Source organism: Podarcis bocagei, assembly GCF_964188305.1.
Source record: "Podarcis bocagei genome assembly, chromosome: 5".
NCBI classification, from domain to species: Eukaryota; Metazoa; Chordata; class Lepidosauria; order Squamata; family Lacertidae; genus Podarcis; species Podarcis bocagei.
In genome coordinates, this window is record NC_138129.1 from 37,546,243 (window position 1) to 37,568,970 (window position 22,728).

A 22,728-nucleotide genomic window follows, 5' to 3' on the forward strand; every position below is an offset into this window, starting at 1 on the left:
ATCTCAGCACTAGCGTATGAGGGCTGCTTCAGCCTTTGCTTGATTTTCATTTTGTTTGATATGTATCTGGTTAGCGCATTCGGTATCTTCAGAATCTAACTGCACTCCTGTGTTACTGGTTGTTGTGGCGTTTGCCCTCCTAGGTGTGTGACATCATATTGGGTCATAAGGAAAGGGTTAACTAAGTGTAAAATGACTAACCAATAGGAACCCAAGGGGAGGAGTTAGAGCTGTTAAGAAGTCAGTCTGGAGTTAGAGAAGAGACAGAGAGGATAAGTCTGTGGGTTGGGCTAGTCTGATGTGAGAGAATCTGTTAAGAGGAGTCAGTCAAACAGTTGAGATACAGTGGTGCCTCGCAAGACGAAATTAATTCGTTCCGCAAGTTTTTTCTTCTTGCGAGTTTTTCGTCTTGCAAAGCACGGTTTCCCATAGGAATGCATTGAAAATCAATCAATGTGTTCCTATGGAGACCGTCCGGGGACAGAGGGGAAGCACCGCGGGCCTTCCCCTCTGTCCCCGGACCTGTTTTAAAGCAAGGGAAGGGGCAGCGGGGAGAATCGCTTCTCCCCGTTGCCGCCTCTTGGTTCAAAAGGGGTCCAGGGAGAGAGGGGAAGGCGTGGGCGCCTTCCCCTCTGTCCCCTCTTTTGAAGCAAGGGGCGGAGGGGAGAAGATCGCTTCTCTCCGTTGCCGCCCCTTGGTTCAAAAGGGGTCCGGGGACAGAGGGGAAGGCGCGCGGAGATTGCGGGGCTGGCAACAGGGAGAAGCGATCTTCTCCCCGCCGCCCCTTGCTTCAAAAGAGGTCCGGGGTGTGGGGGCAAGCTTCGTTTTGCGAAGCAAGCCCATAGGGAAATTCGTCTTGCGAAGCAACTCGAAAACGAAAAAACCTTTTGTCTTGCGAGTTTTTCGTCTCGCGAGGCGTTCGTCTTGCGGGGCACCACTGTAATCAGTCAGAAGGTATTAGGAAGGTATAGGCCGGTAAAGAAACTAAAGTTAAGAAACTGACCGGAGTATGATCTGAGAAACCATAAACTTCTTAATAAACCTGTTTATTTGGTTCAATTTAAACAACTGTCTGGACTCAGTGTGTACCAGAGAGTAACAGGTTGGTGGCAGCGGGAAAGTGGGCACAGTGGTGGCACAGGGATTAATAGACCGTCAAACATCCGGGGACCCTGTATGATCGCCACAGTTGTTAAGATTATTGTTTGCATATCTTATTGGACATTTGGCTATAAGATTATCTTGGCACAGTCTTTTTTAGCCACATGAGTGCAAAAGTATATTTTATTTATTAAGTACGGTACGTTGCCACGATATTTTGTATTTATCAAGTGGTCAAGGAATATATACTCTCTAGGTGTTCCTTTTATTAAATCACTACAAATATGAACAGTCCTCGAGGGATGCACCCCTAAACATTCATGCATGGGATGAGGACTCCCCAAAACATCATCAGAGCTCCAGGTGCATGTACACAGACATTTAAGGTTTTATTTGCCCATATGTTATTTGTTTGCTGCAGGGACTACCTGTATTCCTGCACAAATAAACACAGTTACATTTATGACTCTCTCATCTCCATTAGAATCCTAAGTGATTAGTGGAAGAGAATCAGGGAGGGGGGGAGGTAGAATTCAGAAGAGCCGTGAAGTCAAGTTTTGGCATGAGGTATGAGCAGAGCAGCTACTTGTAGTCTACAGTGATCCTATAACAACTTTTCTTTGGCAGCAGGTTCAAATGTCTAAATTCCCTCTTCTTTCTGGCTGCTCTCTGTATTGACAGCCATTTCCATCCTTCATCTCTTTAGAATTTTTTTCAAAAGCTCTTTATCTGGTTGCACACACATTGCAGTGCTTGAATTGATCTTCAGAGCTGCTTTCCCTGTCATCTATAAAATGAGATTGGCTTGCTGAGGCTCAGCAGCTCAACTGTGCTGCATGGACTATTACCAGTAACCCACGTGGTCTAATTGCATACGCTCAGGTACAATGGTGATAGAGTGCCATACAACAACTCGCTCCTTTTCATGCATAGTTCTCAATGTATTTTCAAAGAGTGGTGGCTTATATAGTCCCAGTTATACACATTAGGGCATAACTACCAGGCTAATAAAACTGAAAGAGGAACAGCAAAGATGCAAAGATGGTCTTTTCTGTCCAACCCAATGGTAGCAAGTGGTGCCAGCAGGAGGTGGGGTGCAGCCAAAGGACTGCTTTCATGACAATGGCATCACTTCCCTTTACAAGGCTGGGTCTGGGACATGGTGACCACAAGCTTGTGGCCACACAATTAGCCCATAAGACTACCACTGGCTAATCTGATGGTTCTGCCACGGCAATCATGAGGCCCCAACCCCACCACCACCCTGCCCCTCCACTGTCCAGCTGGTATTAGAAGGTTGGGTCTGAGCTGGCGTGTCAAGTTGAATAAAATATTGCAGGGGACAGGTAAGCACTGCCCTGCATAACTGATCACAAGATGCAGCAATGCCCATCAACCAATGGGTGGGGTGGGGGAATTATTTTTGAAATACAGAAATCAGTCAGCAAACAGTTTGGGAAAGCCAGTGAGGGGACATTGCCATTAGCAAAACTGCACCATGGGTCACAGAAAAATGACATTTGTAGAAGAGGCATTTGCATCTGTATCCTGGCCACTTCACTATTGCTCATGTGAATAATGGCAAACCCAATGGTTATCCATGAGCCTGCTTAGTATTTGGGGCTTGCAGGCCTATACCTTTATATCATCATCATCATCATCATCATCATCATCATCATCCCCTGCTCACACACACTCTAAAGAAATTCTAACCCAAGAGAAGCTAAAATAAGCAAAAGCCTTGTAAGGCAAAAAGAAAAGGAAGGCAATTAACCTGGAATCCAATTAGTCAGCAGAACTGGAGTCATTAGATAAGAAGCAGGATCTAGAAAGTTGCTAATATACACCCAGGTTGCTGGGCGGCCCAGTGTCTTGATAGGCTCCTTATGTAAAATAGAGAGAGCAGGGCCACAGAGATTAATTAGTGTCACCTTGCAGAGAACCCTCTGGCCTGGCCTGCTCCCAACCCTCATGCACACAACTGCCACGCTTACCTCTTCCAATGGAATATCGTTCCACCCCAGTCATTAATGTCTTCCAGTGGGAGCAAAGAGCAGGTGCACGCCCAGGGACAGCGAAAGGGGCATTTCCCTCTGTTCTTCAAGTAGGGCACGTGACCCTTGTTGCAAAGTTCTGCATCGCTGCTCTCTCTGTCAGCAGGGTGTTGTACAAGGCTGAGACATCATGCACTTGTCTGACACAATTTGCTCATGACAGGGAACAGGCAACACTCCATCTACTAGACACTCAAAGACTGACAGCCGCTGAGGGAGGATGGGAGGGAGAGCGAAAGAGGCCTTGCTGCTCAGAAATCAGGCTTGATATTGATATCATCCTTTTGGCTTTCTGAATCACTGAGTACTATGTGGTTCTGATAATCAGATTTACTGGGAGACGTTCTCTGTCTAAATGCCCGGCAAATCCCTCCTAATCTATTTCTTACACTTTTATCCACAGGGATGGCTTGTGTGGGTAGCCAACAGTAGCCATATTGCTTAGAACAATATTTAGTTTCACTTACCTTTTTTAAAAAGAAGTGTTCCTATTAACAGAAACTGCAGTTATCATAAAAATATGTGGTGATATCCTCACGCTATGAGAAACCCAATTATAGTGAGCAAATGTACTGAGTTTAATTCAAAAAAGTCAATGCATGAGTGGAACAGGACTTTCCCTCCCATGCGCCCACTAAATCTGCTCTGACAGCAGATTTGGGGGTGGGGGTAACAGGGATGCATGGTGGGAGGAGAGGGAAGTGAAGTTCCAAAGTGCAGGCAGAAGAATTTGCCACTTGAGCTAAGTACACCTGGACAAACAGAAGCTGGGACAGAGCAACAGGAGCTCACTCCGTCATGTGGATTTGAACCGCTGACCTTCTGATCAGCAAGCTCAAGAGGCTCAGTGGTTTAGACCACCCGCTCCAACCTAGCAGTTCGAAAGCACACCAGTACAAGTAGATAAATAGGTACCACTACTGTGATACCACTGTAAACGGTGTGTCCATGCTCTCTGGCTTCTGTCACAGTGTTCCATTGCACCAGAAGTGGTTTAATCATGCTGACTACCTGACCCGGAAAGTTTTCTGTGGACAAGCGCCGGCTCCCTCAGCCTGAAAGCGATATGAGCGCTGCAACCCCATAGTCACCTTTGACTGGACTTAACCATCCAGGGGTCCTTTACTTTTAACTTTTTACCTGGACAAACACTTCAAAGCCTTTTTATGGGATTAGCTTTGTACCTAGCAGCAGCACCAGATCTTCCTTCTCAAAACGTCCTTCCTATTTTGTAAAAATCCTGTATTCCATTGCCTGGAAGTGTAGGATAGGGAATGCAAAGCACTTTTGGTTTAAGTTTTAAAAATGGGGTTTCCTAGAAAAAGGAAAATTGTAAGAATAGATCTTCACACATTTCACTAAATAAGGATCAGAGATAGAGTACTTCTGTACAAAAATACCAAGTTTGTAATGATAATGTATATGTAAGTAAGAGTAAGAGCAATATGAGTGAAATAAGAATTCATCATGTAAAGCCTTAAGTACACTATAACAAAACTTAATAAACAACTCCAAAGAAAATGTCAGACCCATATTTTTGTCACCGTGCATATTATGTTTCCACCCCCTCTTCTAAATGAATGTTTATTACACGACAATCTCACTGAAAACAGATATGCTGTGTTTTTTTCGAAGTAACTGCAAACAAATGGTGGAAGCCAGTACAATCAACTATAGTGCACTCAGATGGTGCTTCTGAAGAATAGATCTGTCACATTTGTCACATCTGCATCTGTCACAGACATTTGAAAAGTGCTGCACGATCACAGCTATCACAGATTTTGCATACCAGCATCCACATAGGGCAGAGATGGGCACCTTCAGCCTGGCCTCCATTTGACCTGCAAGGCCAACCAATGCCTACATTTGATGTCATATATGGCGCAGGTAAAGATATGGCTCAGCTTAAAGAGCATTTGCAGGCACTGCTGATGGGTGGTACCTGCACAAAGCACTGGGCACTGGACTTCTCAAACCCTGACGGTCAGAGCTTCTGAAGTGCTCTGCAGAGGGTTTAGCAATCTCCATCTCTCGACTGACTGTTGCATTCTGCAGAGTGCTATGCATCAGGTTTTGCAAAATCCAGCTATCAGTTGATGTACAGTGCTTCAGAAGAACCAACAATCAGTGCTTTGTAGACCTTGCCTTTGCCCACACAGTTTGATTTTGAAATTGTGTGAGCAAAAATTGGTCACCTAACATTATTGCAACATCAGCTGAGTAGTATCAGCTCAGTGACAGGTGACCCCACCCATTTTAAAACTTTATCCAGTACCCACCCTGACATATAGGCACCAGTTTACAAAAAGTGTCTCTGTGCAAATGTCATTTGGTCACAAGCTCAATGGGCAGTCATGGGCATTCCCAAAGTGATGGCAAGAGAATCCTCCTATTATGTGTGACCCAAGTTAAAGGCACTGTGATGATAATGATGATAATAATTATAAGATTTGTGAGTCACCTACACAAAGCCTCTCAGCAACTTACAACATAATAATTAGAAATGCAATTTAAATGTAACACATTAAGTGTGAGACCATGTGAGACATTCTGCACCCTCAATGCAGTTTACAGGATTTTCTCAAAAAATATACATTAACAATTTACCCTTGATATGTCATTATTTACCCAGGAAGGAAACTTTTGAGATCTAGCTTTGATCTGGAGGAGGAATCCTTCAAAGGAATGGTAATTGATTCAGCAATTAGCACTGCGTTAACATGGAGCCTGCAAGCAGCAGGTCGGAGGGGAAGCTAGGAAAAGACCTTTAAAAGACAGCAAGTGTCCTCTGAATTAATCAGAATAGCCTAATTCTAAGACTGAGAAGGATAAAACAATGTTTGCAGGCACGTGCATAGTGTAGGCACAGTGAAGTAAATATGCAGTCATCACAGGAGAATTGTGTACTTCTTACACAGGAGTGTAGGAATTTTGACATATCTGAAGTGATGCCAAGAAACAGCATGGTTCAAGGGACCATAAGACAATGCCTTTACTGGGAACAAGCCCAAGTTCACACTTTAGCATGCAAGCTTTGAGTTGCATAGAACAGTTCCTCCTGCTGGGGTTTTAAAAATACAGTGGTACCTCGGGTTACAGCCTCCGCTAACCCAGAAATAGGGCTTCAGGTTAAGAACAGAAATCGTGCTCCGGTGGCGCGGCAGCAGGAGACCCCATTAACTAAAGTGGTGCTTCATTTTTTTTTTTTTTATAAAATTTTTATTGGTTTTACGAAATTTTAAAGAACAAACAAACACTTAAGAAAACAAACATACACGTATAATTTCATAACATATTTTCATAAACCTCTTTTCTGGGACTTCCCCATACCCCCCCTTTCTGCATCCCAATGTCCATAATTTTATAGCAACTCCCAATCTAAAGTGGTGCTTCAGGTTAAGAACAGTTTCAGGTTAAGTATGGACCCTTGCAGTGGGTGACGGTTCCGAGTGTTACTGGCTTTAAGCGATTTTGCTTATAGGCATGATGGCCAGGAACCTAATCCCTGCGAAAGATGAGATGCAAGTTACCTGAAGGGATGTGGGAAGGTGAGTCTCAGAGAAAGCTAAGCCTTGCTTGCAGTTTGTTTTAGTTTTAAGCAGAACAGGAAGAAAATACAAAATTTTCACTTCCCGGATCCTTACACAAACCAAATCAGAGCTCTTCTTTGAAATTTGCACTTCTGTTAATTCTGTGGTGTAATTCTCCAATCAAAGTATGTGTACCAAAATGCATATATTTGTTATATATGTAGTATTAGAATTGTTATTGTTATTAATGGCAATATTCAAAAACCAAAGGGGGAACACTTAAACCTCACTCTGGCATATATCACAGTGGCCATACTGGAACAAAGAAATATCAAAGAGAGACTACAACATGAAACTGCTGAATTACAATCAGTGGCGTAGCGTGGGGGGTGCAAGGGGGGCAAGCCGCACCGGGCGCAACATCTGGGGGGGGGGCGCTCGCTGCCTCCGGAGTCGCCGAAGAGCCTCGGGCGCAGGCTGTAGCAGAGCCGACGAGCTGTGCGCGCGTCCGGGCTGAAGGCGCCCGGCAGGCAGCGGCTCTCAGCGCTTGCCGCGAAGGACGCACCAGGCAGCCCCTCCTCACAGCCCCGCCTCCGCCGGTGCTGCTGCAGCTGCTGAGCCGTTGCATTTTCCTCGCCTCTCTGCCCCCCTCCTCCTCCGGGCAAGCGGCGTCGTTTGGGTGGCAGCGCCAGCGGCAACTCGCAGGTTAGGGGTTAGGGGGGGCGCAAATTACTTGCCTTGCCCCGGGTTAGGGGGCGCAAATTACTTGCGTTGCCCCGGGTGCTGACAACTCACGCTACGCTGCTGATTACAATTCACCAAGAAGTTTAATGCTAGCATTTGTAGATCAAATCAGGACAAATAAGAGTTTCGCAACATTGCAGGTGTTGACTGGCAGTGCCAATATGTCCCTGTTCTTTCTGCATTTAATTTTCCTCCAGTTACACTGTTTACAACCCTGCTCCACAAAAACCATGTGCATGTAATACCTGTAACTCTGTGCATATGATGAATGGACTGTCTTCTACAAAAAAACTTATACCTTTCTAGTGGTTTCCTTATGGCCTGGCCTGGTGTCACTTTTCTGTTGTTTATTCTCCTACCTCAGGTGTGTGAACTTGAAAATCACATTCTGCTTTGACCCGATCAAGCTGAAGAACCGAATAGTGTTCTTACTCCTTAAATATGTATGCAAAAACTAAAAATAAGACAGAAAATGGAGTTAGAATCACTGCTGTAAATGCATTAACTATTTAGGACAAGTGCAATATTTCCAAATCAGCAGTATCTGGCTGACTGTTTGTTTCACTGCAGAGGTGACCTTTGAATTTCAAAACCAATCACCCCTTCACTGAAGGAGATTTGGATCTTGGTAATTTTTTAATGGCAGGTTCCTTAACAAGGATACATGGTAGTCCCATTCTTAAAACACCTTGTGTTAGCACTTTAACCGGAAGCCTTAATTTACATTGAACCAATTGACTTGAAGCAATTCCAGATGTTCAATCCCCACATTTAATGCTTAGCACAACAATAGCAGTAGGCTTGATCCAGCACCAGTAGTACAACATATTGTGCCCTTTTAATGCCCCAGAAGTAGGGCACTCATTGTGCATCAAGAAAAAAGAGGAAATGCATCACTTTTTTTTAAAAAAAGCACAGATTTGTATTAACATTATATGTGATAATTTATTTCTACTGCTATACTGATTTAAACATTGCTACTACAATGACTACATCTCATGATCATGGGGGAGACTGACCAGGTTATCTGTGTCCTTCCTAAAACATACCTCCCAAGTGCCCTGGAAAAAAACGGGACATCCTTTTTTTGTGTGTGAGATCATGGCGGCCATTTTGGGTGTCGCGATGTCGTACTCTCTCGCACCATGCTCTCATCCACCAAAAGCACTGATTGTGTGTTTTGGGGCATTGTGTGTGTTGGGATACTGCCAGGGAGACAAAGTCCATCATGGCCCCACGTCGCCTCCGGTCGTCCATCGATCTCCCGTAGACACGCAGTATCAGCAATTAGGGACACGAGGTCCAGAAATAGCTTGCCACATTCCAGACCTGATGCACGCTCTTATCAGCAGATAATGCACAGCTAAAGATGCACACAGGAGAGCATATTTACAAGTTTATTCTGCGTTAGTCAGAACAGAGAAAGACATGACCGCCTGCTTCAGCGTTCAGGCACCGAGAGAGAGAGAGAGAGAAAACGAAAGCGACAGAAAACATAAACATCCTGTGAACAGGAAATATGCAGACTCTGTGACTCAGAAAGCCTGCTCCCTTTTAAGGTGGAACGGAAATATCCTAACATCCTCCCCCTTTCCGTGTAACCTGTAGTACCTGTGGTTCAACCCAATTGCAACCTTTGTACGTAAACCTTAAGTTGTTCTCTGTTAACAACCTTAGACAACAGATCAGCAGGAATTTCATTTCCTGGCATATAGGACACCTGAATGAGTCCTTTCTGAATACACTCTCTTGCACGATGTAGCTTAATCTGCAAGTACTTGGTTCTTTGCTTGCAACTCTCTGAGTTCAGCAAAGCCAAACACGATCTATTGTCTTGATACACTTGTACAGGACATTTCACAGAAACTCTGATGTCCTTAAACAGTTGCATCAACCATTCACAATCGAGAGCATTGAGTTCTGCTTCACAGGAACTTAGGCTCACTGTCGTCTGCTTTTTGCACAACCAGTCAAACAGACAGTGGTTGTACATGTAGCATACTCCAGAAGTGCTTGTACCCCTCCGTGGTGTCACTTCCAAAACTTGCATCTGCAAAGATTTCAAGACCTCCAGTCTTCTGACTGGTGAACTTCAGCCTGTAGTGCAAAGTCCCTTTTAAATAGCGGGCTATGCGCTTCAGAGCTTTCCAATCCTGAACAGTAGGATTGTTGGCATGTCTGCTAAGCAGGTTAGTGCCTACAGCTATGTCAGGTCTTGAGCATCTAGCAATGAAATTTAACTTGCCTAGAATGCATCTGTACAGCGTTGTGTCAGAAAACGCTTCAGCAGTACTATCTACCTGGTAACCTGTCACCATCGGTGTGTCTGCTGGGTTTGCATCAACCAAATTCAACCTGGTTAATACATCAGCAATTTTCTGTGTTTGGTGTACCAGAAAATTACCTGCTCGGTCCCTCTCCACCTGCAGAGAAAGATAGTTGGATACCTCACCAAGATCCTTCATGTTAAAGTGCTCTTTCAGCTGAGCTAGGGTGCTTTGGTAGAAAGCCCTTTCCGCCCTTGCAGCGGAGAGGGTGTTGCGGGCAGGATCCTCCCACATCCGCGGGGGCTTCCCTTGCCCCCGCGAGACTTGGGGGAATCCCTGGGCGTGTATGCAACCCAGCCCGCCAATGGGCGGGCGGGGGAGGCGTGGCCCGGGCTATTTAGGGCCAGGCACGCCCAGGGACCGCCTTCTTTTCCCCCTCGCCAGCTGTAGAGAGGTTTTCCCATCCCACCCACCCTTAGATTAGCTAGTCTTGGCCTTGCTATGGACTCCGGTTGGTCGCCGCAAGGGGCCTGGTAGGAATTTTTCCAAGTTGGCGCAATTCCTGCCTTTTGGTTTTTTCGCCTACCTCGTAGCAATCGTCACAACTTTCTCGGTATTGGCGGTTAGGCATTGGCATGGGGCAATGGTTAGACAAATGGAGGGGGGAAGGAAGCGCCATCACCTTCCCCCAATGTGAAGGGGTAGTCCGGTAGAGGACTCCGGGGGGCGTGGCCTTGTCAGAAGCCTTGTGAGGCAGGGCCCCCGGCACGCCCCCGAGCGGTGACACCCGTGGGATCCTAGTTGGCGTACTTCAACAGGACTCCCGCGGTTTGTGTTCAACCCTTCCCGGTTACCATGCCGGGTAGTCGATAGGAGCCAATGCCTAAGGCCAATACCTTCAATTTCCGTAATCAATAAAGTTGTGGCCATTTACGCCCATTAACCTTACATCATTGTGTCCGTGTCTTCATTTCATTGGGGGAGGTAACTTGCCACGCAAAGCCTGATTCTTCCAAAACATTAGAAGATCATCAACAAAACATAAACAATACACTTTGTTTTGCCCCTCCTCCTTGACAAACACACACGGATCAGCTTTGCCCTGGTGAAAACCTAGAGAAAGCAACGTCTCAGTGAGTTTCGTGTTCCAACACCTGGCACTCTGCTTGAGACCATATAAGGATTTCCGCAGTTTACAGACCATTCCCTTCTGTATCTGCATTCCATCAGGTGGAAGCATGAACAGCTCCTCCCCCAAAATCCCGTACAAAAAAAGCTGTATTAATGTCATGGTGGGAAACATGCAGTTTCTCCTCCGCAGCGATCTTGAGCATCAGTCGAATGCTCTCGTATTTGACGGTGGGTGAGTTGGTCTCCCTTTTAAGGTGGAACGGAAATATCCTAACAGATCTCACTCCGAAAAAGCTCTTTTTTCAGGTTGAGAGTGCAGTGAAAGTCACATGACTCACTCAGGACTGCATCCCACAAGACACGCATCAAAAGTTGGACGGTATGCTAACAATTCTGCTCAGGTGCTATTGACAGGCAATGCTAAGAGTCCTGCAGGATAAATGTACATGATAGGAGGACTAAAAAACAATAGCCACTCACCCAAGACCACCAAGTGAGTATAATTTTATCAAGGCAGATCCCAGTTTATAGTCCAACCTGTTAGCCACTATGCTGCGCCATCTCTCTCACACACAAAGAAAAGAAAGAAAATCAGTCAAATTGTAATGCACAAAGCGTAAAATAGCCTTCCGCAGCTGGTACCCTCCAGGCCAGTGCTGGCTAGAGCTGATGGTGTTGTAGTCAAAAATATCTGGGAAACAGGGAAACAGCTTGTTTAAACTGTTTGAACACTGCAGACTAAGTCTCTTAACCAAATACTGTGCCTCAGTTCTACATCCATAATATGGGTACAATGGTTGTGTTCTGTAAAAGGTTGTGCAGTGTTCATACCTTCTGCAGATTGAAGCTACGTACCTGAAGACGCCAAAGCCAGCTTCTCTAAATGTTCCTTTCTCTAAATGTTCCTAAAATACTTTTTTTAAACTGCATGCCTCTACTGCCACCTCATACAGACAGATGCAAGAAATTACCATTACCAAAACAGTGTAAGAATAAATGAATATTTTAACATTGATTGCTAACTGGTAAATTAACAGAGAAAGCCTTGAGGCAGAGCATGCAGAAATTCACTGCTACTTTTAATATTACTATGAAATTGAAATTGTTTTCGGAGTGGTTCCTATTGCTTCTTTTCAGTGTTGTTCTTTTCTAGTCTTGCCTGTCTAGATTTCAATATAAAAAATTCAGGTGTGTTTTCTTGGAGAAGTATAAGATCTTGAACCTGGTAAAGAGTAACAACTGAGGATGTCCAGTTAGCTTCTCACGTTCTCCCCGCCTCCTAAAAAAAACAAGAACACCACTGTTCCTCTACAGCATAGCACAATGCACCGAATATGCATGGAGTCAGAGATAGGTAACAATCCCCCCTTCTCTTGTCCTCGCTTCCAGGGGAGAGACAGATTAGTTGCTCTTATCAGATGTCTGAACCGATCACTTGCACAGCTGCTTTTGAAATTAGAACTAAAGTCAGTATGTCAATATAAGCTGCAAGTTTCCCTTCCTATTTTCAGGCTTCGGTTGAATTGCACAAGTTTTCAAAGGAGACCAGGGGACTTCCCCAGCTAACGATGAAGGAGGAATCCGTTTTAAATGGATTATACACCAAATTAGTGGTCCTACCCAATGAGGTTTGCCCACATTAGACCTCCTCTTGCATCAAGCACCTGCTTATGTCCAAGCTGCTCATGCATAGTTGTTGTTTTAAAAAAAGCCCAACTAATTATACACAAGGTTAAACATAAAATTATGTCTATTGTACATAGAGTCAATTCACAAGTGGTACTATATTTCTACAGCTTAACCTTGTAAGTTATACATTTTATGCATTGTTGTGAATATCTCTTTACATGCTGGTTAGTTTAGGAAACCTAGACTGTATATACATGTAGTGCATTTCTTAATATTATGTGTATAATACTGGGTGCAATAGTGTATATAAAGTGTAAGAATTGCTTTTAGTGAATTTTTAGTGAATCTCATGGGGGGGGGATGAAATGCAACTGATCAAAGAGCAAGATGGGAATTAGGAAAAAAAAGCTGTGCAGAGAAACTCAACAGAATATTTATTTAAATATTCATAGATAGCAATTTTCCTTAAAATACAAGAAGTAGAATTTCCCCCACCCCTGAAAATTCCATCCCTATCCCCAGCATTCTCCTTTTAAGGCAGCAATCCTACATTCACTAAGGGTTTGTCCACACTTCTGCTTGTCCCCCCCCACGCCCCCCACACATGGGAAACCTACTCCTTACCACTGAATTGGAGCAAATGTCAATCAGATTGACATTTCTGCAGATTGACGTTTGCTCTGATTCAGCAGTAAAGAGCAAGTTTTCCCAGGAAAAGTGGTAGGGCAAACAGAAAACCGCTCAGACCCATGCCTAGAATGCATGGAACAAACGAAACCACTGAGATCTGTGCTTTCCAGGCACGGGAGAAGTCAAGTGTGGATGGGCACTTACTCCTGAGTAAATCTCCTTCAGATGAACAGACTCTTATTCTAAGTGCACATTTAAAAGAGGGGGCTTCATGACTCACACACGGATTAGATAAGATCCTTTAGCCAAGTTTACCATGGTCTTCTCTGCACATCCCACAGGTCTTGCCTTGGAACTTCAGAGCTCCAATCTGGGAAGTTGCTCTCCTTAAAGTTGTTTTAAACACACACACACACACACACACACACACACACACACACACACACACACAAACCCCCGTTTGCACTGACTGTCTGCCTTTTAAATAAATTCTACATTTGTTGAAAGTATAGCTTTTTCTATTCAGAAATTTAAAATGTGGAAAACGCAGCTGAGCCCTATTCAAAACGCCCTTGTGTAGTAGCGCTTGTTACCCACAGGTTTCAAAGAGACTATGCAATTCACCAAAGGCTCGTTGTGTACCTATTAAAAGTGTGTTAGTGGTCAAGAGAAAGAAATGCCCTCTAAAAAAGAAAAGGTCTTCTGGGAATGATGTGTAGAATCAGAACCAGATCGAGTGCTGCCTTTGGCCCAAATGTCCAGGGGAGACAAAAGCCTTTCCCATAACAGTCATGGACCTTTCGAGTTCAGTGTCTCATTATAAGTGGCCTTTGTGACCTCCTATAAAAACTCAACTATTTAAAATAAAACCAGAAGCCCAGCACTCCAACAGGAAGATTGGAGGGGGAAATAAAATATTTTATTAGGGGCTGGTAGTCCATAAACGTGAAAGAGTAAATAAAAACCACCCCCCTGTGGAAAAATTCAGTGAACTGGGGAGGTACAATAAATTATAGGGCTTGCGAGCCCTTTCGATCAGCCAGCCTCTCTGTATTATGCAAAATGTCATTGTATGCCCAGCGTGTGCAGCTGAAATAGGACAAAAATTAATTACATTTTTTTCAGGTAATTACCATATGTATAAGTTTGCCCACTGTTCCGAGTTCCCTGAGAACACCAGTGTCAAGGATCAGAATGTGGTGCGCTGTGGGGAGCCAGCTTCCTACCAACTTATTTAGTAAGCCAGCAGGCTACCAACCCCTAGTTAATATTTCAGCAGTAGCCTTCTCTGCTGTCGAGTTTGTTCCCTGAACCATTTATTGCATGTTCAAAATCTCAGTGGAGAAGTTGAAAAACAAAAGGCTTGTGCTGAAATGTTTTATTACAACTGGGACTGTATCTCTGGGAACAGTCTCCATTTTTATTAATGTGAGCACAGCAGGAATCAGCAAAACCCTGTTGGCACTGGTGGCTCAGCCATAAAGGAAAATGGGGCACTGCCCCACCAACCTCAGTCTGCTCTCAGCCAATCTCCAACAACCTATCTGCCTTCCAATTTACACCCAGTTCAGGGGGTGCCTGTCAGTTTCCTCTTCCTTAATCTCAAAGTTGGCTTTGTAGAACTCAGCAGGTAGGAGGATGGGGGTAAAATGAGAATTAGTTGGCTCTGCCTATCATAAGCTCTGGCTTCACCTTCTCTTGGTCTCCCTGCCTTCCACCCTACCAGTCCCAGCCACCACTGCCAGTTCAACATTGGAATGGCCTCCCACAGAAGGTGGTGGACTCTCCTACAATGGAGGTTTTTAAGCAGCGGTTGGGTGGCCATCTGTCATGGATGCTTTAGTTGACATTCCTGCATTGCAGAGGTTTGGACTAGATGACCCTTGGGATACCTTCCAACTCTACAATTCTATGAGTCTATTATTGTTTTCTGAGGTGGAGACTAGGCCTCACTATACCTAGGCTGAGGTATAAGATTTGGTATGCCCAGATAACGGTATGAGTACATAGAATCATAGAACTGTAGGGACCCTGAGGGCAGTGGCATTGCAAGGGGGAGCGGGGGGGGCGGTGCACCCCAGGTGCCATGTCTGGGGGGGGGGGTGACAAGAAGGCACCCCAGAGGGGTGCTTGTCCCACCACCCCCAGGCGCGGCAGCGCAAGCAGCCATTGTGCCGCCACAGCCGCATGTGGAGAATCCTCCGTTTGCAGCTGCAGCTGCAGCCGCGAGCAGAGGATCCCGCCACCGTCTGTACGGCATTCGAGTGGCACCGGCAGCAAACCGCTACATACAACGTGTGTGCGGTGTCGCACACATGTGCTGTACATAGCAATGCCGCACATGCCCACAAGCGGAGGATCCCGCTGCAGTGAGCAGAGGATCCCACCAGAGGATCCATACAGCACTGGGCAGCACCAGCAGCAAACCACTATATACACAGTGCACAGTGTCACATGCATGCACTGTAGGTAGTGACGCCGCACGTGCGGCCTATGTAGCGACAGCATGTATGCGTCGTACGTAGCAGCACAATGCGTGCATAGCCGGCAGTTTCACTCACCCCTGGTATTGGTTAGCCTTTGTTCACCCCTGCCTGTGGGTCACTTAGTCCAATGCCCTGCAATGCACAAATCTCAGCTAAATAATCAATAAAAATAATAAATGAAATTCTCTAAGACAAATCAAGGATGATGGCCTGATGATTTATCCAGCTTTGAAAAGATACTGTATTTTACTTAGAACACATCCACATACTTCAGTCATATGCTAGCTCTGTTTCTTGATAATTACCTACGCTCAAATCCCCTATGAAGTTATCTGTAGATCATTCCTTGACATATTGGGACAAAGGAATATGTTGCATTGATTGTTTGCATTGTTGTGCATAGGTTAGTTACACTTCTTTTAGAAGTGCTAAATCCTTTGACAGCACCTCAGCCTCTTTGTGAAAACACCTCCATCATATCCAAGCAGATATGCAGTCCTCCCCATCCTAATGCTTGCTAGATGTTTTGGACCATGCTCCTGTCAGCCATCATGTAGCAACCCCTGCTAGTGCCTGTAGCTCTGTTTAAAGCAGTCAAAGTTGTTGAGTTTTGGGGGGAAATCAAAGTAACCAATGACTATTACAATACAATGTGAACACAAATTGCACAACTGCAAAACAGAAAAAAACATTGCATACACCAGAACAGGGCAAATCTACAATGTCAGCATCCCTAGGATTTAGCACTTGCACCACCCAGAAAGGTTGCTCTTATATTTCTTGCCGCTAGTGCAAATAGGACCACCCTATAGCTGATGCACTTATCAACATTTGCCAACAACCATTTAATTTTCAAATCATCTGGTTGACCTTCTAAGGCGATCTTGCCGAGCAACCACAGTGCCACCTGCAAACTCCCCAAAACAAAACCCCTGGTATGCAGCAGCCAACATAAAACACTGCAGACCCCTGTGACACCCTACAGGCCCCACATCCACCTGGTGAGGACTGCAAAACTACCACCACCTGCCCCTGGCTACCTATGCTATTGCATCAGCCCCAGCCAGAACAACCTGATCTAACTGGCATTTTAGAAAGGCAATAGATGCTACAGTCCAGTTCTCTGGAGAGAAGGTCAGGCAATTAAGACAGTGTAAACTTCAATAATTCTAATAACAGCAAATGTAGACCCTGGTTCTTCTCCCAAGGAACTTCTGCATCTATCAATCATTATGACTTGATTGAACCAAATGAAATGTATGTAAATTTGAATATATGTTTTTAAAGATATTTATTAAAAGTTTAATAGTTACAGAAAAAAGAAGAAAGAAACAGTAAAAAGTTCACAATACATCAAAAATAAAGAGAAAAAAACAAAAAAACCAATACAACAAAACAACAAGAAAAGCAAAAACATTTTAAAAACACGTCCAATATCTCTATATCTCTACCTTTCATTTACTTGTATCATCGACCTCCTCACACCTCCCTTTTTTGTATTCTTGTTCAATTAGCTATTTCAGCAAATCCTTTCCATCTTTCTCAATTTTTGTTCTATAATTTATCTTAACACAATCTGACCTTAAATTTTACACTTTGGCCCGTTAACAATCTATTTTTACTTAGTTCTTTATAACATTTCTGCTAAAACCATGTAACTTCATTCCAGCATCCTTCTAACATTCATTAATTTTACAATATTTCTGTAAATATACTTTGAATTTTTTCCAATCTTCTTCCACCGACTTTTCTCCCTGGTCTCGGATTCTGCCAGTCATTTCCGCCAATTCCATGTAGTCCATCAGCTTCATCTGCCATTCTTCCTGGGTGGGTAAATCTTGTGTCTTCCAGTGCTTTGTGATGAGTATTCTTGCTGCTGTTGTAGCATACATAAAAAAGGTCTATCCTTCTTTGGCACCAATTGGCCGACCATGCCCAGGAGAAAGGCCTCTGGTTTCTTCAGGAAGGTATATTTAAATACCTTTTTCATTTCATTATAAATCATCTCCCAGAAGTTCTTAATCCTTGGGCATGTCCACCAAAGGTGAAAGAATGTACCTTCAGTCTCCTTACATTTCCAACATTTGTTATCAGGCAAATGGTAGATTTTTGCAAGCTTGACTGGTGTTATGTACCACCTATAGATCATTTTCATTAGATTCTCTCTTAAGGCATTACATGCAGTAAACTTCATACCTGTGGTCCATTACTGTTCCCTGTCAGCCATCATAATGTTATGTCCAACATCTTGTGCCCATTTGATCATAGCAGATTTCACCGTTTCATCCTGAGTATTCCATTTCAACAACAAGTTATACATTCTTGACAGATTCTTAACTTTGGGGTCTAACAATTCTGTTTCCAATTTTGATTTTTCCACCTGGAAGCCTAATTTTTTGTCCAAATTATATGCCTCCATTATTTGATAATAATGGAGCCAGTCTCGGACTCTGTTTTTTAATTTTTCAAAGCTCTGCAGTTTTAGTCTATCTCCCTCTTGCTCCAGAATTTCCCAAGAGGGCCTCCATGTTGAGTTTTTTCTGAGCCTTTGCTTCCATTGGTGACAGCCATCTCGGGGTTTTATTTTCTAACAGGTCTTTGTATCTTATCCAGACATTAAACAGTGCTTTCCTGACAATATGGTTTTTAAACGCTTTATGTGCTTTAACCTTGTCATACCACAGATATGCATGCCAACCAAATACATTGTTAAAACCTTCCAAATCCAACATGTCAGTATTTTCAAGAAGCATCCATTCTCTCAGCCAACAAAAAGCGGCTGATTCAAAATAAAGTTTAAGGTCTGGCAGGGCAAATCCACCTCTTTCTTTAGCATCAGTTAATATCTTAAATTTTATACGAGGCTTCTTGCCCTGCCAGACAAATCTAGAGATATCTCTCTGCCACTTCTTGAAACAGTCCATTTTGTCCAAAATTTGCAATGTTTGAAACAGAAACATAAATTTGAATTTTTTTGAAGCAAGTTTGAGTTAGATTCCCCCTCTCATCATTTGTTTTAATCTTATCATCTTGTCATTGATTTTTGCTTCTTTCTAACATGAAATTATCTTGCAGATCTTCTACATTTGTGTAATCTGGGTTTAGCTTCATAAAGGCCAGAAGAACGATAGTGCAGATCTTCATTCTTCTAAGGTAGTCCAGAAGACATATTAGAGCTGAGTAGATGGCCCTTGCAGCCAGGAGTTATCAAAACACAGGGAATTTCCATTCCAGGTTATAACTAGATAAATTTCTATTTTTTTCTAAGTCAGTATGAAGCAATCTTTCCTGTGTTTTTTGGGATCACTTGGAGAAATGGCTGTAAACGAGGCAGCCGATGGTTGACTGAACACTAGCTGAGTGATAATATGCTATAAATGTCACCAACCTACAACTATTCTGTTAAAACACAACCCAGCCCTCGCTGCCCCCCAAAATTCATCCTATTATGTGTATCCAGTCTTGGGGTAAATGGAAAAGAAGAGCTAGAGGGTTTCTGTGTGGGAGAATTCATTCATTCGGTGATTTCACAGTTGAGAGAATAGCCATCTCTGTAAAAGCCCTGGGATGATAACAAGGACTTGCTCCTTGATATGATAATCCCAGGAGTTTGAGATGTGGCGTAATGGTTAATAGGAACATGACAAGGAAGTCAGGCATGGGAAGAAAAGAGAAGTGTTATGGCAGGTAAATTGTGCAACCTTGAGCTATAGATTCCGAATTAAAAACACGAAGCACTGGAGCGAAAAGATGGCACTGACAGTTGCCTGGAGCACACTAATAAGATGAACAGCCCTTACTGACAACTTGGTTGCTGTGTTGCTGAAATATTGTATGAAGCTCAACCCGAGTGAGGCATCAGTTCCCCTGCAAGTCCATCCCACCCCAAAAAGGAAGCTGAGTAAGCTTAAAGCTGCACGTGATTTTTTTTTTAAAGGAGATTAACATGGCCACCTCAGCCTGCCCAATAGCATCCCTGTGGGTGGGCCAGTGCATCTAGCAACCATTTGCTTGCAATACCCTATAGTGAACAATAAGGAAGGAAAGGTTTCTTCCACCACGATAGGTTGTACTGGGGTGCCACTTTGTTTGGAACTAAACCTACACTGCCACAAACAGAAGGCAGTTCTACTCTGTGCTATTTTTCTAAAAAAAGAGGTGGAGGAACTCACCCTGAGCACCTCTCTTGTTCTCTTATAATGGCAATGGTGCCCACCTGAGAGGTGCCAGAACTCAATTCCAGTGAGTTCCTGCTGGGGGGAAAGCCATTGTTCTACTAATGCAAGGTGCGTTCCTCAGTTTCTACCAATTTCCCTCTCCCTGTTGCAATCTCCTGCTGCACCACAACCCATATCAGTCTGACAGCAATCTGAACTCATACCTTCCTTCCACCATGCCTTGCAGAACCACCAAGTGTATGAACTGGGGCTCAGGTGAAGAATATCCAGCTGCCATCTCCCTTGAACATTGTATTTTATAGTTATTTTGTGTTCTGAATGAAAGACTTTCCAAAAAGAAGCAATTACAAAGTTATGATGGAGTCATAGCTTCTAGGGTGATCTTCAAAGCCCAGGGGTGGGTTTTAATTGCATTTGTTTTGCATTAAGCCTTTAAAAAAGGAGAAGACTTTTGTTTTAAAGACATGCCACTCCTTTTCATTATTACAAACTGAACTGAAAAAATGTTGGGTAGGAATATGAGAAAGCTGCAACCGTTGGTTGAGACTGGATTCTCAGCGGGGCTTACCCTATCGTGAGGCAGCGGAAAGCTGCTGCTTTAGGCAGCTTATAGGGCAGTTATTCACTGGTTGGTTTATTTTATTTTTTCCTGTCCTGGGAGGGGGAACATTTGTGGGACTTTCTCAGGTGCCAAAATAATTTGGGATCACTTGCTGCTCTCTGCCTTGGGCTGCAACATATCTAGGTCTGACCCTGGTCACATTCACACCATACTTTCAAAGCACTATGGTGCCACTTTAAACAGTCATGGCTTCTCCCAAAGAATTCTGGCAATTTGTTAAGTTGTTTGGAGATGCCTATTCTCATAACTCTCAGAATTGTAGGTCAATGAAGGTGGGGGAGGGGTTTTCTAACAATTCTCAGCACACTTAACAAACCACAGCTCCCAGAACTTTGGGATGCTGGAAAACCATAATGGTTTAAAGTAGCATCATAGTGCTTTAAATGTATGGTGTGAATGTGGTCCGTGATTCGTACATCCGTATTTGTGATAGGTGAAAAGAATTTAGGCATCACAGTACCATGATAGCCACATTCAGAAAGATAGCCAGAAACTTTGAAGTCTTCTTTGCATGTTTCAATGTTCCTATGTCCCCCCTGAGGGGAAAAAAGTGCCAATCTTGTTATAGCTTCTCTGGGGTTGGCTTATTTTTGTGTATCAATGTGTAACAATGCTGGTGCCAAAAGTGCAAGGCTGACTGTTGTTTTCTGTGTCTTTTTGTATCTGTGCTGGAGGGGTATATTTCTCATTAGCTTCCGATAAAGGAAATGCCATGAAGATTGCAGGCAACAAAGGCAGCAACTGAGTGAAATGGATTGTTGAACTATGAAAAAAGGCCAAACTTTTGATATCCAGCAGGTGCAGAGTCTGACCTTTACATGGAAAAACATGGCTTGAATCTAAATGGCTGCTTAAAATAGGTGTAAGTTATATAATATCTACCACTTTATATTCCGCAACCCAACAGATGGCTCACATAGCTAACTGCTAATTCATTTTTTTAAAGCAGTTTGCCTACAAGAAGATGGGATTTTAAGTGGAAAGAACCCAATGCAAAGGTTAAAGAAGCTAGTCTTTTCAGGGCAAGATGACAGCTCTGGTTTCAACTGAAGTGACAAGCATAGACAGACAGTTGTCCACTTAGATCATTAGCTTATAACCCTTTAGGCACTTCTCTCTTAAACACCTAAATGTCTATCTCTAATCCCTGCATTTTTATTTTAAAAGTTATTTAAAAATTGCATGAAATAATTTTGATCATACCCTGTATATTTACTACAGGGGTGCTTAACCACAGACTTGGAGGTCATATGCTACCCTTCAGGTCTCTTTATCCAGCCCTAAAGATTCTGCATAGGCCACACCCCAAGTCATACTTCTCATGGGCCCTTCTCCTGCCCCCATTGTGGGCTTTTGCTTGGCTGTGATATGCCCTTGAGCTGCGGTCACTTGCTTGCCTGCAGGGAGAGATGTGAGGGTTGGGTGTGGTTGTTGAAAAGCTCAGGCTTTTGTGTGGCTGGGTCCACCCACCACTCTGACATGCATCTCCTGGAAGTTTCCCTAGATGAGAATGCAACCTTCAGGCTGAAAAAGATTCCCTACCTCAGTAAGAGGTGTGGTGGCAGGTCATAGGATTGCCACCGCTCCATTTTTTTAAGGTTGAATTGAAAGCACACTCAGATTTATGGTGTTGCTGGCCACCATTCTCCCCACTTCCTCCCCCCACCCGCTACAGGCGACCAGAAATCTGATTTAACGTTAATATGATGTCATGTAGTCAATGAGGTCAGGTTATTTGTTGGTGACCAGTGCCAAATCAGAGTGAGGGCAGTGCTTTCTACTCTCATTTTGGTGGCTTACGGGTAAAAATAAAGAGGTAAACATGCTTTTCTGCACTGAGAAGCATTATTGCCACCTCCAGTAAGACTACCAGAAAGTGTGGGCAAACTGCTGCCCCCCCATGCCCTTCCCCAACTTCATAGCCTGCGTGCAAGGCATTATTTCGCTCCCATCATACTGATTTTAGACAAACTTAGCCAGTGGCATAGCATGCGTTGCCAGCATCCGGAACCACGCAGAAGGGTGGGTGGGAGAGAAGGAATAAGATGGAGTACACATACACATTCAGCTGCCTAACAGTGTCTGCGTCACCCAGCAGATTGCAGCCTCAGAGATAAGCAAAGAATAGTCATTCTGGTGTCAGGAAGAGGTCACTTCCTCGTTTGCATGGAGAAGCTGTTTTCAACAGAGCCCAGTGACGGAAGCACACAGCTGTATTGAGGCAACACCGGGTGTTGAAATTTTGCATCCCCTAACAATATTGCGCCTCCTGCTCTCCCACACCACGCCACTGAACTTAGCTGAACTGGGTGTTGGTGGTTGTTGCCACCCTTATCATCATATCGACTGTCATAGT